The sequence below is a fragment of the Ursus arctos genome, unplaced genomic scaffold, assembly GCF_023065955.2.
Source record: "Ursus arctos isolate Adak ecotype North America unplaced genomic scaffold, UrsArc2.0 scaffold_12, whole genome shotgun sequence".
NCBI classification, from domain to species: domain Eukaryota; kingdom Metazoa; phylum Chordata; class Mammalia; order Carnivora; family Ursidae; genus Ursus; species Ursus arctos.
This window is the reverse complement of record NW_026622786.1, coordinates 127,950-145,000: the sequence shown is the minus strand read 5'-3', so window position 1 is coordinate 145,000 and position 17,051 is coordinate 127,950.

Here is a 17,051-nt window from a genome sequence, read left to right as displayed (position 1 = left end):
ATATAAGGTCTTTTTTCTCTTTCTTTCTTCTTTCTTTCTTTCTTTCTTTCTTTCTTTCTTTCTTTCTTTCTTTCTTTTTCTTCTTCCCTCTCCTCTCTCTTTCTCTCTCTTTCTTTCTTTCCTTCTTCTTTTAAATCTGCTTTGATGTAGCTTTTATAAGGAATTTTAGATTGAACCTTTAACTGCCTTTTTAAAGCCAAGAGCCAAGCCAAGTATTTCCCATCGGATTCTAGCAAGAAGTTGCTGCAGCTGAGGTCACAGAAGTTGCTGCCTGTGTTCTCCTCTAGGATTTGGAAGGATTCCTATCTCCCATTTGGGTCTTTCATTCATGTTGAGTCTGTTTTTTGTGTTTGGTGTCAGGAAATGGTCCAGTTTCATTCTTCTGCATGTGGCTGTCCAATTTTCCCCACACCATCTGTTGAAGAGACTGTCTTTTTTTTTCCCCATTGGATTTTTCCTGCTTTGTCGAAGATTAGTCAATTATAGAGTTGAGGGTCCATCCCTGGGTTCTCTATTCTGTTCCGTTGGTCTGTGTGTCTGTTTTTGTGCCAGTACCACACTGTCTTGATGATTACAGCTTTGTCATAGAGCTTGAGGTCCGGAATTGTGATGCTACCGGTTTTGGTTTTCTTTTTCAACATTCCTTTGGCTACTTGGGGTCTTTTCTGGTTCTATACAATATCCATGTCCATTTTTGACTCTTGTGTCATTTCCTGACTTGCAGGAAATCCCTGTGCTTATGTAGATGATTAGGCCACGTTTGTTAAAAACTGGACTTGTTTTACAAACAAATTAATCTTCATTTGGCTATCTTTGACAGGAATGAAGGTGACAATAGGGAGAAAGATTGTATTTCAATAACACACTTTTGTAGGTATTAGGTGCTCGTTCTGATGAATTATCTTTGAACATATGTTGTTTGTCTATAAACCTGGACTGGATCCTGAATCGTTTGGGTTTCCTTGAGTCTCTGACTATGACTGTTCAAACTAAGGTTTCCAACATTCTTCCCATTCTCTTACCTTACAATCATTAAGAACTGAAACTGCCCTTTTTCCTGAAGTCTGGAAATGAAAGCTGGACAACTTGAAATAAATTTCAGGGAAATGGCAACGATACCTCGTACATAGACAATCTTTGTGCCTGTTGCTCTATGGGCCACTCAAAATGAGACACTTGAACTACACCCCAGACAAATTTGTCAGATTGCCCCTGCCCACCCTCACTCTATCTGAGAATGGATCAAGCCTGACATTCTAGAGAGCTTCTCACTGACAGTACTCTGGACTTAAGACACTGGGTTTATCCCTTGTTCCAACCATTAACCAGTGTTTTCCTTTCGTTTCCATAGAAATGCCTCTTATGAACTGCCGGATTGCTTGCTGAATGAGGCAGAGTCTGTGATAGTTAACTCTGCTTGCGGGACCTCTAAACTCCTGTTTGGAAATAAGAACCCATATAAATAGGAGCACCTGGCTGGCTCAGTCAGTAGAACATGCGACTCTTGATCTTGGGGTTGTGACTTGGAGCCCACGTTGCGTGTAAAGATTACTTAAAAAAGATATGCAAAGGGGAAAAAAAAAAAGAACCCATGTAGGTAAAACCAAACACTAAGCTACTTGGCTACAAGAAGCCCTTAAAGAAAACGAAAACGACCTTTGTCCCCCCACCCCCACCCCCACCGCGGGGGGAGGGGCTCAGACTAATGTACAGATCTGTACTCTGTGAGGCCCACCGGATCACATCAATTTGAGACACAATGAGACAGTTGGGTTATACTATGCTGTTACTATTCCATAGAGTATACTTGGGGATAAAATCAATGAAGTCATGTAGTACCAAACCATGTAGAAAAATACCCAAGTTCTCAGATGAGGAACTATCTCTGAGACGCCCTCCATTAACACAAGGGACCAAAAGTTGCCACATGCACTGTATCAGACCCTTCCATTCCAAAGCCTTTACTGCACCCTACTTCAGCTTGAGGCAGTGACAGAAGGCAGCCTCTGTCCGTGTTTCATAGAAATGAAATGAAGGACTGAAACCCAGATGAGGTGAACTCTTCGGACATCCTCTTTCTGCTTCTTCCCCTTACCCTCCTCCCTCCCTCCCTTTCTTCCCCGAAGTTTGCAAGGTACAGCCTAAGGGTTGGGGAAGTTGGGGAAGTTGGGGAACTCCATTCCTAGGAGAGAAGCCCCAGGCTCTGACTTTAACAGTAAGCTTTCTGCATTTGAATGCTACAATTGAATGAGGTCCATTCAGGCCCTCCCACATCCCCGCCACCAGCAACTGAAGTCATCCAGTCAAATTGGGAACTTGCCAATGAGAATTCAGGGCGGGAGACTGGCAGGGCCCCCAGAGCCCCAGCGACCTTTGATGACCCCCCTGCACCACAACCCTTGAACACACGCTACCCTTCCCCCGCGCCCTCACCTCGCCCTCCGCTCTGCTCACTGCACAGCCAGCAGATCAGGCCTGCCACGCTCCTGGGTCCTAACCCTAACCCTAGGTCAGCACATGAGGGGCCCCTCCCCAGGGGCCTGGCGCTGCAGCGCTGGGGATTGGGGACCCCCGAGCCCCAGTGCCGGACTCAGCCTGCCGCCATGCCGCCACTTGGGCCCCTCGGGGCGTCACCGAGCATTCAAGGCGGGAGAACGTGCAGGGACCCCCCCCAAAGCCCCTGGCCACGGTCGACGGCCCCCTGAGCCACAACCCTTGGGCCCACGCTCCCCCTCCCACGCGCCCTCACCTCGGCGCCCCGCTCCGCTGGCTGCACAGCCGGCGGATCGGGCCTGCCGCGCTCCTGGGGGCTAAACCTAACCCTAGGTCGTCCGCCTAGGGGCTCCTCCCTGGGGGCCTGCCGACGCAACGCCAGGTGTTGGGGACCCCCGATCCCCAGCGCCGGACTCAGTCTGCTGCCTTGCCGCCACCCGGACCCCTCGGGGCGCCCCCGAGCATTGAGGGCTGGAGAAAGGGCAGGGCCCCCAGAGCCTCCAGCGACCTTCGATGGACCCCCGCGCCAAACCCTTGGGCCCACACTCCCCCTCCCTCGAGCCCTCACCTCAGCCCACCACCCCTCTGCTCGCCGGCAGATCAGGCCTGCCGGGCTCCTGGGGGCTAACCCTAACCATAAGTAGGCACCCGAGGGGCCCTTCCCGGGGGCCTGCCGCCTTTCAGGGATTGGGGTCCCCCGAGCCCCGGCGTCAGACTCAGGCTGAAAGGACATATTTGAAGTCGTTTGGTTGCAAGAAAACATACGTGGAGGAACATAACTGAAAATCCCCTTAAGCAAAGTTTGGGCGCCCCAAATACTTTAAGGAAGGGGCCCACTTGGAAAAATGCTAACCACAGCTTCGCCTTCTCGCTTCTGTGCACGCCTGCTTGCGAAAGATAAACAGATAAATCGAGCTCCTGGGTGGAGGGGTGCCTAATTGCATCCCACCCAGAGCTATCACCCCCCCCCCCCCCCGGCATGTTACCCTCCCACCCTCCACCCAGGATGTCGCCCAGAGAGACCCTCCGAAAGACCACCACCCTGCATCTTCTGGAGCTCTCTGATAGTCCCTCGCGCCAAAATTTCCTATTGGACAGTTTGTACTGGCCAACTGGACTCTTGATTGGGTAGAAACTGCAAACACCCCAATGACTGTCTCCTGAGGGTCACGCCCACAAGCCCCCATAAAAACCTAACCCTTTCATAGCTCGAGGCTCTTCTCCGCTGCCCCTGCGTGGGTTATGAGATGAGCCCCAGCGCACTGGTCCTGCAATAAAGCCTCGTGTGATTGCATCAAGAACTGTCTCTCTCGACTTCATGGGGTTGAGTTGCCGCGTCCTCTAAGGTAGGGTGTGATTTTTATTTCCCCCCTTACAAGGCTACCACCGCACCGCCACCCAGGCCCCTCGGATGCCTCCCAGCATTCAAGGTGGGAGAACCGGTAGGGCCCCCAGAGCCCCCAGCGACCTTCAACCTCCCCCTACTCCCCAACCCTGGAGCCCACGCTCCCCCTCCCCCATGCCCTCACCACAGACCACAGCGCAGCTCCCCGCACTGCCAGCAGATCTGCAATGTCTATCTCCTGGGGCCTAACCCTAACCCTATGTCCGCCACCAAGGGGTCCCTCACCAGGGGCCTGGCTCCGCAGCTCCCAGGATTGGGGACCCCTGAGGTCCAGTGCCAGAGTCAGCCTGCCTCCACACAGCCCCCCCCCCCCCGCCCCAGGCCCCTCGGGCACTACCTAGCATTCAGGGCAGGAGGACCTGCAGGGCCCCGCGAGCCCCCAGCGACTTTGTTTTTTTTGTCATTTTTTTATTTTAATGTTTTTTTATTATATTATGTTAGTCACCATACAGTACATCCCTCATTTCTGATGCAAAGTTCCATGATTCATTAGATGCTTATAACACCCAGTGCACCTCCTTATTACCCATCACCAGTCTATCCCATTCCCACACCCCCTCCCCTCTGAAGCCCTCAGTTTGTTTCTCAGAGTCCATAGTCTCTCATGCTTCATTTCCCCTTCTAATTAACCCCCCTTTCTTTATCCCTTTCTTCCCCTACCTATCTTCCTAGTTCTTATGTTCCACAGATGAGAGAAATCATATGATAATTGTCTTTCTCTGCTTGACTTATTTCACTTAGCATTATCTCCTCCAGTGCCGTCCATGTTGCAGCAAATGTTGAGAACTCGTTCTTTCTGATAGCTGAATAATATTCCATTGTATATATGGACCACAACTTCTTAATCCAGTCACCTGTTGAAGGGCATCTCGGCTCCTTCCACGATTTACCTATTGTGGACAATGCTGCTATGAACCTTGGGGTGCATATGGCCCTTCTCTTCACTACTTCTGTATCTTTGGGTAAATACCCAGTAGTGCAATGGCTGGGTCATAGGTTAGCTCAATTTTTAACTTTTTAAGGGACCTCCACTCTGTTTTCCAGAGTGGCTGTACCAACTTGCATTCCCACAAACAATTTAGGAGGGATCTCCTTTCTCCACATCCTCTCCAGCAATTGTTGTTTCTTGGCTTGTCAATTTTTGCCATTCCGACTGGCATAAGGTGGTATCTTAGTGTGGTTTTGATTTGAAATTCCTTGATGGCTAATGATTTTGAACATTTTTTTCATGTGTCTGTTAGCCATTTGTATGTCTTCATTGGAAAAGTGTCTGTTCATATCTTCTGCCCATTTTATGATTTGTTGATTTGTTTCTCACGTATTGAGTTTGAGAAGTTCTTTGTAGATCGTGGATACCAGTCTTTTATCTGTAGCTCATTTGCAAGGATATTCTCCCATTCCGTGGGCTGCCTCTTAGTTTTTTTTGACTGTTTCCTTGGCTGTGCAGAAGCTTTCTATCTTGATGAAGTCCCACAAGTTCATTTTATCTTTTGTTTCTCTTGTCTTTGGGGATGTGTCATGAAAAAGGTTTCTTTGGCCGATGTCGTAGAGATTGCTGCCTATGTTTTCCTCTAGGATTTTGATGGATTCCTGTCTCACATCGAGGTCTTTCATCCACTTGGAGTTTATCTTTGTGTATGGTGTGAGAGAGTGGTCAACTTTCATTCTTTTGCATGTAGCTGTCCAATTTTCCCAGCACCATTTATTGAAGAGACTGTCTTTTTTTCACCGGATGTTTTTTCCTGCTTTATCAAAGATTAGTTGCCCAAAGAGCCGAGGGTCCATTTCTGGGTTCTCTATTCTGTTCCATTGGTCTATGTGTCTGTTTTTTGTGCCAGTACCATGCTGTCTTTGTGATCACAGCTTTGTAGTACAGCTCGAAATCCGGCATTGTGATGCCCCCAGCTTAGTTTTTCCTTTTCAACAGTTGCTTGCGATTTGGGGCCTTTTCTGGTTCCATACAAATTTAAATACTATTTGTTCCAGTTCTTTGAAAAATGTCCTCAGTATTTTGATCGGGATAGCATTGAAAGTGTAGATTGCTCTTGGTAGCATGGACATTTTAATTATGTTAATTCTTCCGATCCATGAGCATGGAATATATTTCCATCTTTTTGTGTCTTCTTTGATGTATTTCAAGAGTAATTTATAGTTTCTAGAATATAGATCCTTAACGTCTCTGGTTAAGTTAATTCCAAGGTAACGTATGGTTTTTGGTGCTATTGTAAATGGGATGGATTCCCTAATTTCTCTTTCTTCAGTCTCATTATTCGTGTCTAGAAATGCAACTGATTTCTGAGCATTGATTTTGTATCCCGCCACATTACTGTATTGCTCTGTAACTTCTAATAGTTTGGGCATGGATTCTTTTGAGTTTTCCATATAGAGTATCATGTCATCTGCGAAGAGAGACATTTTGAGTTCTTCTTTGCCGATCTGGATACCTTTTATCCCTTTTTGCTGTCTCATTGCTGTTGCCAGGACTTCTAGTACTATGTTGAGTAATAGTGGCGAGAGTGGGCATCCTTGTCGTGTTCCTAATCTTAAGGGAAAGGCTTCCAGCTTTTCCCCATTGAGAATGATATTTGCTGTAGGCTTTTCATAGATGGTTTTTATGAGATTGAGGAATGTACCCTCTATCCCTATACTCTGAAGGGTTTTAATCAGGAAAGGATGCTATATTTTGTCAAATGCTTTTTATGCATCAATTGAGAGGATCATATGGTTCCTGAGTCTTTTTTTGTTGATATGATGTATCACATGGATCAATTTGCAAATGTTGAACCACCCTTGCGTCCCAGGGATGAATCCCACTGGATCATGATGGACAATCCTTTTAATGTACTGTTGGATTCTATTAGCCAGAATCTTGTTGAGGATTTTGGCTTTCATATTCATTAGGGAAATAGGTCTGTAATTCTCCTTTTTGATGGGGTCTTTGCCTGGTTTGGGGATCTAGGTAATATTGGCCTCATAGGATGAGTTTGGTAGCTATACTCTGAAGGGTTTTAATCAGGAAAGGATGCTGTATTTTGTCAAATGCCTTTTCTGCATCTATTGAGAGAATCATATGATTTTTGAATTTTTCTTTCTGGATAAAATCTAAGACACTGATAGATTTGCGAATGTTGAACCACCCTTGCATCCCAGGGATGAATCCCACTTGGTCATGATGGATAATCCTTTTAATGTACTGTTGGATTCTATTAGCCAGGATCTTGTTGAGGATTTTGGCACCCATATTCATTAAGGAAATCGGTCTGTAATTCTCCTTTATGATGGGGTCTTTGCCTGGTTTGGGGATCAAGGTAATATTGGCTTCATAGAATGACTTTGGTGGCTTTCCTTCTTTTTCTATTTTTAAAATAGCTTTAGGAGAATAGATATTATTTCTTCTTTGAATGTTTGGTAGAATTCCCCAGGAAAACTGTCCGGGCCTGGAGTTTTGTGTTTTGGAAGGTTGTTTATCACTGACTCAATCTTTTCATAATTCATTGGCCTGTTTAAAAAATCAATTTCTTCCTGTTTCAGTCTTGGTAATTTATAGGTTTCCAGGAAGGCCTCCATCTCTTCCAGATTGCTTAATTTACTGGCATAAAGCTGTTGATAAAAGTTTCTAATAATCCTTCCAATTTCATTGGTGTTGGTTGTGACCTCTCCTTTTTCATTCATAATTTTATTAATTTGGGTCCTTTCTCTATTCTTTTGGATAAGTCTTGCCAGTGGTCTGTCAATTTTATTGATTCTCTCAAGGAACCAGCTTCTAGTTCTGTTGATCTGCTCTACTGTACTCCTGGTTTCTAATTCCTTGATTTCTGCTCTAATCTTGGTCAACTGCTTCCTCCTGAGTGGATTAGGCCTGTCCCTCTGTTGCTGTTCCAGCTTCCGGAGGTGAGAATATAAAAACTGCATTTTAGATTTTTCTATTCTTTTGAGTGAGGCTTGAATGGCTATGTATTTCCCCCTTAGGACTGCCTTTGCAGTATCCCATAGGTTTTGGACCGTTTTCTTTTCATTCTCATTGGTCTCCATAAATAGTATAAATTGATTTTTTATTTCCTGATTTATTGAGTCATTCCTGAGCAGGATGGTTCTTAGTTTCCAAGTGTTTGAGTTTCTTCCAAATTTTTCCTTGTGGTTGAGTTCCAATTTCAGAGTGTTGCGGTCTCAGAATATGCAGGGTATAATTACAGTCTTTTGGTATCGGTTGAGACCCGTTTTGTGACCCAGAACATGGTCTATTCTTGAGAATGTTCCATGGGCATTAGAATAGAATGAGTATTCTTTGGTTCTGTGGTGTAGTGTTCTGTGTATATCTATGAGGTCCAACTCGTCCAGTATGGCATTCAAAATTCTTATTTCTTTGCTGATTTCTTGCTTAGGTGATCTGTCTATTGCTGATATTAAAGTGTTGAGGTCCCCTAATATTAGCGTATTTTTATCTCTATGTCTCTTTATTGTGGTTAAGAGTTGGCTTGTGTATCTTGCTGCTCCCCTGTTGGGGGCATATATATTTATAATTGTCAAATCCACTTGTTGGATACATCCTTTAAGAATAATATAGTGCCCTTCTGTGTCTCTAACTATAGTCTTTAGTTTAAAATCCAACCTGTCTGATATGAGAATTGCTACCCCAGCTTTCTTTTGAGGTCCATTGTCATGAAAGATGATATTCCATCCCTTTACTTTCAGTCTGAATGTATCCTTAGGTTCAAAATGAGTCTCTTTTAGAAAGCAAATGGATGGATCATGTGTTTTTATCCAATCTGCAACCCTGTGGCATGTTATGGGAGCATTTAGGCCATTTACATTGAGACTGATTATTGAGAGATATGATTTTAATGATGCCATGTTGCCAGTAAAGTCTTTGTTTCTTTGGTTGTGACTTTCTGTTCTGTATCATTCTTGGGGCCTTTTTACTTTTCTAGAACCCCCCTTAATATCTCCTGTAGGGCCGGTTTCATGTTTACGAAATCAGTCAATGACTGGCGATTCTGGAAGGTCTTTATTTCTCCATCAATTCTGAATGACAGCCTTGCTGGAAAAGGATCCTTAGCTGAATGTTTTTCTCTGAAAGAGCTTTAAAAATGCCCCCCCAACCCTTTCACTCATTCCAGGTCTGTGTAGACAGGTCTGATGTAATTCCGATACCTTTGCCTTGGTACGTGAGAAATTTCCTTGCCCTGGCCGCTTTCAATACTGTACCCTTGGATCTAATATTTGCAAAATGCACTATGACGTGACGTGACGTGGCGTAGGTTTGTCGTGGTTGAGCTTGGGAGGGGTCCTCTCTGCCTCTTGGACACAAATGTTTGTTTCCCTTGCTAGATTAGGGAAGTTTTCAGCTACAATTTGTTCAAATATCTCTTCTAGACCTCTGTTTTTCTCCACCCCCTCAGGGATGCCAATGATTCTGATATTGGGACGTTTCATTGAGTCAGTAATCTCCTATAACCTACATTCCTGAGCGTGGAATTTTTTGAGTCCATATTCTATTCTAGCTTTCTCTTCTACTAACCCATCCTCCAATTTGCTGATGCGTTCTTCTGCCTCATTCACCCTGGCCGTCAGAGCCTCTAGTTTTGACTGCATTTGGCTCATAGAATTTTTAATTTCTGCCAGATTTGTTCTCATTTCCGCCCTTAGAGATTCTATATTCTCATTAACATTTTCGTTAATACTTTTTTTCAAGTCTACACATCATCTTTTTTTTTTATAATGATTTTTTATTATATTATGTTAGTCACCATACAGTACATCCCCGGTTTTCGATGCAAGGCTCGATGATTCATTAGTTTCAAGTCTACACATCATCTTGACCATGTTACTCTGAATTCCATTTCTGATAATTTGGTTATATCCATATCCATTAGATCTGTGGCAGAGGCCACACACTCATTGTCTTTTCTTTGCTGGGGGGGATTTCTCTTTCTCGTCATTCTGATGAGGAGAGGTTGCGGGCTTGTCCAGAGCCCAAATTATTGACCGGGACCCAGGCCATGCACCCTTGTTTTATAGGGATCTTAGGGATGTGGGCTTCTTGATTTTTCAGCCTGCCTTCTGAGGGAGGGGCCTGCCGCGCCAATACTCAGGCAACCCCGTTTGGGTAGCGTCTCCATGTGGCCTGCGAGGGGGGATGGGGTTGGGCACACAGTGAGCCAGTATTTCCAGGCTTTTGTTCTCTGGCGGCTTTCCCTGGCGGTTTGCTGTGCCTCTTCTGAGAGTCAGAGCAGCAGTGGCCGAATCTCTGCCTCTGTCTCAGAACAGAGGGGATCGTGGGCCGTTCTCCACTGATGTTCTGGCCACTTTAACTCTGTTTCTGTTGGTGCTACTCAACACTGCAGCGTCCCGGGATGTTCGCCCCACACTCGGCGTCCCAGCCCCCACATCCAGGGCTGGTGCGTCTCTGTCCTTTGTGTTTCTAACACCGCCAGCCGCCAGCCTCCCCCGCACGCTCCCGGAGCTCCCGGTCTGTCTGGTTCCAGTGAGCACACCGGAGTTCCGGTTTTCAGTCTGGTCGTGCCATTTTGCTGGCTTTAAAATGGGCAGCAGTCATGGGACTCCATCAGTGAAAGATGCCAAGGGCACATGTGGGTGCATTTCTTCAGCCAACATCAACTGAGACCCCACTGTGGGCCACACTCCATAGTAGACGCTGGGAATAAGTTGGCTCTATCCTCGAGGTTCATGTATCAGATGACACATGACAAGCCGCCCATAGAATGGCTCTGTTTCATTCATCCCTGTATCCCTCATGTCTCACACAGCGCCCAGCACATAGTAGGTGCTCAATAAATAGCAATTTCCTTGGAGAGTGGGACAGTGTGGCAGTCAAGTCTCTGGCATTTGGAATCTGGGAACTTGGGTTTGAATTATAGCCTGTCCAGGTATGTGCTGTGCAGCTCTGGGTAGGTCACTTCATCTCTCTGAGACCCAGTTTCCTTGTGGGTAGGATCGGAACTTAGATCACAGGGCCTGTGGGGGGTTAAGGAGCTGATTTGTGAAAAGAGCCTGGCCCGTGCTCAGCGCTCAGATTACACTTACTGGAATTAATGTGGTCACCGTAATGTCAGCGAGCTCTGGCAAACAATCCAGTCTCCATTCACTTTCTGGAAAGTGAGAAGGGCTGACAGACCGCCTCTGTGTCATCCACACTAGGAACCACAAAATCAAAACTGGTGGTTGACCTTCCTTCCCTTCATCTCTCCTTTTTCCTTCCCTCTCCCCTGCCGTGCTCTCCCATTTCAACTCCTCTCTCTGCTTGCTGCCCCCTCCTCCCGAAGAGAGCTAAATTCAGGTAGGAATCCAGGGAGGAGGTTTCCAGGAGCAGTCTGGCTCACTGGCTGCTTTGCAGACTGAGGTGGGAGACTGGAGTTGTGAAATCAGAGAGAAGTAAATATGTGTGATGTTTGTCTTGTTTTCTTCATATATCAATGACAAAATAGTAGGAGATATTATGTGGATGGGTTTCAGGTGTGCTCTGCTATTTAAGATGATCTTTCCCTGAGACCTGCTCTTTCCTGCTCTGCGTCTGCCAAGCAGCAAACCTGGCTCATGTTTGAATCTCGTGTGTTGGGAACTGAGCAGGGGAGTTACCGGGTCGGGTGTGGTATGACCCCTGCCAGAGGCGGCCTGGTGGGACACAGTCTGTCCCGCACACTTGAGCTGGAGACACAGTGCTTTCCTGCGAGCCAGGTGCGGGGGGCACCGGGGACCCTCTCCCTCTGCACCTTCGGGTCTCGGACCAGCCCCTGCAGGGGCCGCCCTCAGGTCTGCCCTGGGGGAAAGAGCGCTGCCAGGGAGGGCGGCACGGAGAATGTTCCCTGTGGGGCTCCTGCACTGCTCCCGGGTCCTGCTGCAGAAGTGAGGTGGGAGGCACGCTCTGGAGCACATTTCTCTCCTCCTCTCCTCGCCCACATCCCTGGTCCTGGGATCAGAATAAAACCTGCACTTGGCTCTGTGGGAGAGAGGCCCGGGTGCAGCGGCCCGGAGACCCTCCCCGGCTGGCGGGAATTCTAGAGGCCTGTGTGAAGGCTGCTGGGTTGGCTGCACACAATGGCTCTCACAGTCCCACTGAGCTCCTGGGACCGGCCAGGCCCAGGACAGAGGCTCTGAGCACCAGAGCCAGAGTCTCTGCTCCTGTCAAACCTGATGCTCCAGCTACACAGAGATGGGCCTGCTTCCCACCTCGTGGTCACGGCCCACCCTGGGTCCTCCCCTCAGGCCTGCCCGGGGCCTCCCCAGTCCTTCCAGGGCTCGGCTCTTGGGGCAAACGCTGGCAGGCACAGGTGTTGGTGGGGCCGCACCTGCTGTAGAGCCCCTGTCACCCCCCTGACAGAGGAGAGGAATTTGGACAAGTTAGTTTCCTTTCTTGCCTCTATGGAGACGTGTGGAGGGCCTGGGTCACCTCGCGGCAGCATTTCTCAGGCTCTGGAGATGACTCATGTACATGAGAACCAAACGAAGCACTCAGATGGGAAGGAAATTCCATGCAGTGTGAATTCAGAATATGTTAAGCAGTTAGGATTAAAATTGCATACATTTCACTTTCTACTTTTGTAAAAGAATAAAACAAATACAACTTGTATTATAGTTGAAAAAGCAGTGTCTTCTGTCCCTTCTTCTTGCGGGAATATATAAAGGCATAAGAGTAATGATGCTAACATGAGGTGTACTGATTGGCTTTTACCTGAAAGTCACAGGCAGGGTTTGATGACGAGTGAGGAAGAAGAAGGAATGTGAGCAAGGAAAAGAGGGCAGTTTCAGGTCTCTGTCCATTGTGCAGGTGCCGGTGTCAGGATGGGTCATACTGCAGGTGGGGTGGGGGCAGGGTCCCCACTCTCAGCCTCTGTCATCAGACTCCTGCTCCTCACAGGCCCAGAGGGCGTGACTTGGCCTTTCTCACCTGGAGTTACATACATTAACTTCCCCAGTGGGAGCTTTGCATAGAGAGGAGCTTCCCTGCCTTCCCCTGCGACCGTGGTGAAGCTTCCTTGCCCACAGGATAGTTTCTGGACTGGAAGGTTGGGTTGGACTCTGTGTTTCAGCAGCCCACTTAGCAGAGCCCAATTCCTTCCTCTTGTCCCTGGACATGCGTCCCAGAACCCAGGACTCCAGATCCCTGATCTTGGACACCAGCTCCCCCAAATGACCCTGTGTCTTGATCTCATTCTTCTGAGTGACCACAGAGCAGAAGGGACATGACAAACCTTTCCCATGGGGCTCCTTCGGCCATGAATTGATGCACTAGTGGCCGCGGATATAAGCACAGTTTAGGTATATAGCTTTTTCTAGATAACCTAGGCAGATGAGACATTTGCTTCTTTCTTTAAAATGTTCAGCCAGACTCACTCTCGGGAATAAGAAGTATACTGGAGTTTCCTAATGACCCAAATGACCATGAGGGCTTGAGGTTTTATCCTCTTTGCTTGCATAGACCTGTCATGTACCTAATATTTCTCATCCTTCTACAAGGATATGGCCTACAGCATAATACAAATATGAATATGAATATAAATATAAATAAATGACTCTTGGCCCGGAACTTCTGATATCTGAGATGCTATTTAGTGGTGCAATTGGTCATTCAGCTTTGACCTGAGCTGGTGAAATGAACCAGATCTGGGGTGTCCGATATCATAGCCACCAACTACCCGTAGCCTTCGAGCACCTGGAATTCAGCTCACCTGAATTGAGATGTGCTCTGAGTGTAAAATGCACACTGGATGCTGAAACCAGAATAAGAAAGAGAACTTAAATTATTTTATGGAGATTTTTAAAACACTGTCTCATTGACGTGAATGCATGTTGGAGTGATACCATTTTTCCAATTACAATTCTTTTGACTTTTCTCCTTTTACTAGCTACTAGAAAAGTTATGATTGACGCAGGTGGGTCACATTAGACGTCTGCCAGACGCTGCCAGACTCGGCTCAGAGAGCCTCCAGCTCGGGCAGCTGGTCCCACCTGGCCGCCACTCAGACCTGGAGCAGCAGCTGAGGGGTGGAAACAGTCAATGGGGAGCTCAGTTCAGCATCTCGTGGGACAGTCCAAGCTATGATCTGGTTAAGGAAAAGGAAGACTTGGGCGCCTGGGTAGCGCAGTCATTAAAGCGTCTGCCTTCAGCTCAGGGCGTGATCCCAGCGTTCCGGGATCGAGTCCCACATCGGGCTCCTCTGCTGGGAGCCTGCTTCTTCCTCTCTCACTCACCTGCTGTGTTCCTCTCTCGCTGGCTGTCTCTCTGTCACATAAATAAATAAAATCTTTAAAAAAAAAAAAAAAGGAAGACTTGGCAATCTCTCCAGCGTGGGTATTGAAAATCTAGTCCTGCCCACAGCTCCGGAAGCAGAGAGCCCGAGTGCCCCCAGTGTCTCTAGGTGCACACGCTGTGCTTGGAATTGAGTTGGGCTCAGAAACACTTGCCGTATTAGTAAAATACTTCATTCCACAGACTTTGCTCTCTCGTATTTGCCTTTTGTAGAACCCTGAGAAGTTAAAAACAAAATTTCACAAGATTGGGTGCGTCCTCTGTGAGATTCTTCTCGGGTCTCCCACTCCCTCCAAAGGTGACTCGGTTCTGGAACAAGAATGATCCACAAGGGGCACTTTCTGTGAAAGTGTTCTCTTCCCACCCTACCATACCAGCATTCACCTCTTGAATCTGATTCATTTTAATTTAATTATAGGAGAAAAGCGATTTGCCGATGACAGAAAGCTTGTGCCACAAATGGTTTTATTCAGCATTGACCAAAATTTAAAAGGGAGCTACACGTTCAGAAAATTTGAATTTGAGTATTTACAAATCTCAAGAATTGCCTGTGGCCAATAAGTATAATTTTTTTCTTGTCTTCTGGACAAAATCAGTCATGTATTAAATTTCATCAACATTACTCCATATATATTACTCCATATATATACTTGTAAAAATTCATGCTTCATCATTAATCCACACCATGGAAGGTAAAGTTCCAATTTCAACTTGACTCATATTTTCTTAAGATTAAAGCCTTCAGCTTTACTAATTAATAGTCACCCGTCACTAATATCGGTACAAATTCTCTTTCACTTTAGCTCAGCTATTTAGAACATGCAGGTCCAGACTGATGGACACACAACCTATTTGCTAAGGAATCATGGGGAACCAAGCAAGGGGGATGGCATTTGGCTCTGCTTCGTTCCCATCCTCTGAGATGGATTCTTCACGTTGATTTTATTGCCACTCAATGACTAAAAAAAGAAATCTCTTATTGCTACCATGTTTTATTGCACAGTGAAATATAAAAATACAGGTGTATCAAAACCATGAAGCCAAATATATGTGAGATTTAAAATATGGGAAGGTCATAACAACAGTTCATAAATTATACATATTTTAAATATCCTTTTTGGCGAACCCTCAGAGAAATTTGAGGGGTTTTTGTTGTTGTGCCTCACTTATTTTGTGTTTTTCTCTTCAAATAGAGAAAGCCCTGGTGGATTTTCGGGCTTGAGTGACACCTGAACTTTTGGTGAGTCCAGTGGTTGCAAACACAGCCGGCCGCTAGGTGGTGCTGCGTCTGAAATTATGCCAGCTCTACCCTCTTCCCTGTCCCCACCCAGGCTTACCCCCTCCTCCATTCTACTATCTGAAATGCCCAGCAGAGGGCAAGGACCCATCTGATTCCACAACTGCTCAGTTTAGTAAACATTTCTGTCTCTTGATAATGAGGGATGTCTTCACCACTCGCTCCTCACAAGACTACTAAAAATTAGAGCAGTTTAAACTCATAGGTAAATGTTCAGCCTGCCTTCTTTCTGGAAACCTTTATCCTTTTTATAGGGAGGAGAGTGGCAGAGGAAGAGGGAGAGAGAGAATCTTTTTTTAATTTTGTTTTATTTTAAAGATTTTATTTATTTATTTGACCCAGAAAGAGACAGCCAGAGAGAGAGGGAACACAAGCAGGGGGAGTGGGAGAGGAAGAAGCAGGCTCCCAGCAGAGAAGCCTGATGGTGGGCTCGATCCCAGACCTCTGGGATCACACCCTGAGCCGAAGGCAGACACTTAATGACTGCACCACCCTGAGATCATGACCCAAGTCAAAATCGAGTCAGACACTGAAGTGACTAAGCTACCCAGGCACCCCATTAAACCTTAATGACATGGCAAAACTCGGCTAAATCCAGTCTCCCCTCAATTATTCCTACCTGTAGGAACCTTTCCTTTTGCCCCAAGACAAATCATTTCTTTATGTTGCTCTCCCAGAACAACTTATAAATGCTGCTGCTTCTTCTTTCTCCCTTCTCTCTTTTTAAGAGGATTTTATTTATTTATTTTAGAGTGAGAGCACTCACAAGCAGGGAGAGGAGCAGAGAGAGAGAGAGAGAGAGAGAGAGGAACATACTCCTTCCTGAGTGTGGAACTGACACAGGGCTGGATCCCAGGACCCTGAGATCATGACCTGAGCTGAAACCAAGAATCCAACGCCCATCTGACTGAAGCACCCAGGTACCCAACTTATAAACATTTCTAATAGAATCGGTTACTATTCTTTTCTTTTTGGATGGGTGTGGTCTTAATTCTTTTTGAATGAGACAAATTTAATAGCTGGGTCTGTGGTCTTGATTTTGGGTATTAACTACAAGGAGTATCCAACAAAAAGTAGACAGCAAATAGTTATTACTGGATTGATGTAGAATTTAATTTTATAACTTGAAATCAATCTGATTTCCCTTATATTATCTCTTGATTTTCATGCTCCCTACACTTTCCTGCTTATCTAGGAGTACTGTAAAACAATATAACATAATTGAAGGGAGAAAACTTGATTGGACATTATGCAAAGAATAAACCAAAGGCCATTTACCTAAGTTGTGGTACGATGTCAAGAAGGGAAATATGGGGGTGCCTGGGTGACACAGCGGTTAAGTGTCTGCCTTCGGCTCAGGGCGTGATCCCGGCATTATGGGATCGAGCCCCACATCAGACTCCTCCGCTATGAGCCTGCTTCTTCCTCTCCCACTCCCCCTGCTTGTGTTCCCTCTCTCCCTGGCTGTCTCTATCTCTGTCAAATAAATAAAATCTTTTTTTAAAAAAAGAAGGGAAATATGAAGATGTTATGAAAATTATTTGTAATTTCCCATCTCAGAAGTAAAGTCTACAATTCTCATTATTCTT